General features: G+C 25.9%; 1 pseudogene; it reads left to right on the forward strand.

The window, feature by feature from the left end:
- LOC122335328 overlaps positions 1–2,500 on the forward strand; it is a 142,100-nt pseudogene that overhangs the window by 14,136 nt on the left and 125,464 nt on the right.

The raw sequence follows: 2,500 nt of genomic DNA on the forward strand, positions 1-2,500 counted from the left end.
ATAATAATATGTAATTATATTTTATATACTTATAATTTTAGTATTAAGAATTTAAATATTGGACAAAAATTTGAACAAAATTAAAAATAATATTGTAATTTTACTGTAAAAATGTTAAGGGAAAATATAACTAATTATAATATATTATAATAATATATAATTATATTTAATATTAAAAATTTTATTATTAAAATTTTAAATATTGATCAAAATTTCAACAAAATTATAAATATTACTATTGTAATTTTACTGTAAAAATATATTAATAATACATTTTTATTATAATATTGCTACTATTACTACAGAAAAAATATATTTACTGAATATAAAAAGTAAGCAATTCATTGTACAATAAATTTATATCTATATTAAATAATATTTCACTGTAAAATAAAAAAACAAATCTGATATTTTAAATACATAAAATATCCTTATTTTACACAGCAGTCACAACATTGGCTGTTTTCTTTTTCTTCTTTTTGTTAAGCTGTTTTATTTTTGCCTGAAACCCCCAGGGACCCTTAAAGGCCCTTAAAGCTTCTCAGTAAGTTTGTGAAGATGTCTGATGCGTGTGGTGTTTCTAAATGCACGTTAAACCGACTCTAGCTACAGTCCGGTTGAGCCGATGAAGCTCCGAGTCCATCCTCCACGTGAAGCAGGACTGTGTGTGTGTGTGTGTGTGTGTGTGTGTGTGTGTGTGTGAAGCCCTAAGGGATGGAGGGTTGGAGAATGTGTTCATTGTGTTCAGAGAGAAACGCAGGAGAAGAAGAAGGATGCCCGCATTAATGTCTGGGGGAAGAAATAGACTCCTTTACATTCGAATCTACTTTCTCTTTCATCCACTATTTAGCAGAATTTCTTTTTCATCCAAAGCGACTCGAGGAATGAGGAAAACAAGGAGCGATTCATTTTAACAAGGGCGTGATTCATATTCAGTCATATTAAAACAGTTTAAATTCTACAATAATATATAATACATTTATATACAAAATATTATTTAAAACAATTATTGATATATATTAATAATTCAATATATATTAAAATATTTAAATGTTTTAGTGTATGTATATGTATGTGTGTGTATATGTGTATATATATATATAATATATATATATATATATATATATATATATATATATATTTATTTATTATTATTATTATTATTATTATTATTTTTCTATGTAATATTTGATATATTATATAATAAATGAATAATGGACATTTTATATTTTATATTTTTTTATATTTTATATTTAATTCCATAAAAAAGTATATATATATATATATATACATACATACATACATATATATATATATATATATATATATATATATATATATATATATATATATATACATACATATATATATTACTATGTATGTATGTATGTATGTATATATGTATTATTTAATGATTGATTGAAAATGAAAACAAAGACATATTATTGATATATTGATAAATATGAAAGAATATATATATATATATATATATATATATATATATACATACACTAAATCATTTAAATATTTTAATATATATTTAATTATTAATATATATCAATAATTGTTTTAAATTATAAATGTATTATATATTATTGTAGAATTTAAAAATGATTTAATATTACTGAATATGAATTACTGAATATATTCCTCATTCCTCAAGTCGCTTTGGATATATATATATATATATATATATATATATATATATATATATATATATATATATATATATATATATATATATATATATATATATATATAAATATATATATATATAAATATAAATGGAATTAATCTATTTATTGGATAAAATAATACATTTTCAGCATTTAGCAGACGCTTTAATCCAAAGTGACTTAGAACCCAGGAAGTGAATGAATTATAAACGTGTGAACTTTATTTCGGCTCACCGCTCGGTGTCTGTCGAAGGTTGATCGACTGAAGGCGTCACAAAGGAAATTGTCATTTTCTAATCATCAACCGCAGCCTCTGGTCTCCTGTCTCTAGACGTTGATTGTTTATTCGGGGCTGAGCCGGAGTCTGGCACGTTCTCCGCTTTCATTTGTTGGCTGTCAGCGTGTGGAATCAGTTTAATAAATGTCGTCTTTCATCACGTTAAAGGCTCCCTGGTTATTTTTGCGGAGCGGGGCTCGTTGCTGCCTTTCGTGAATCGTGCGTTTTTTTCCGTTTGTGTTCGTGGAAAAGCTTCAGCCTTGGTTTTCAGCCTCTTCTTGACGTCTCCTCGTCTTTGATGATGAGTATAATCTGATATAAGTCTTATAATCCACCGCTATTCGCAAATGAATCCTTAACATACAGTAAGTGGGTCAGAGTCTTTTAAGGGCACTGAAAGTGTGTTACAAGCTTTTTTGACTCGCAACGAAGCCTGAATTTAAGATTTATGGATCTGAATGCCATATAACATGCCCGCGTCCTTTTATTACGCACTTTTACATAAACTTAATGTGATGAATGTTCATCGGTCATACAGAAATGAAAC

This window comes from Puntigrus tetrazona, unplaced genomic scaffold, assembly GCF_018831695.1.
Source record: "Puntigrus tetrazona isolate hp1 unplaced genomic scaffold, ASM1883169v1 S000000754, whole genome shotgun sequence".
Classification (NCBI taxonomy): Eukaryota; Metazoa; Chordata; class Actinopteri; order Cypriniformes; family Cyprinidae; genus Puntigrus; species Puntigrus tetrazona.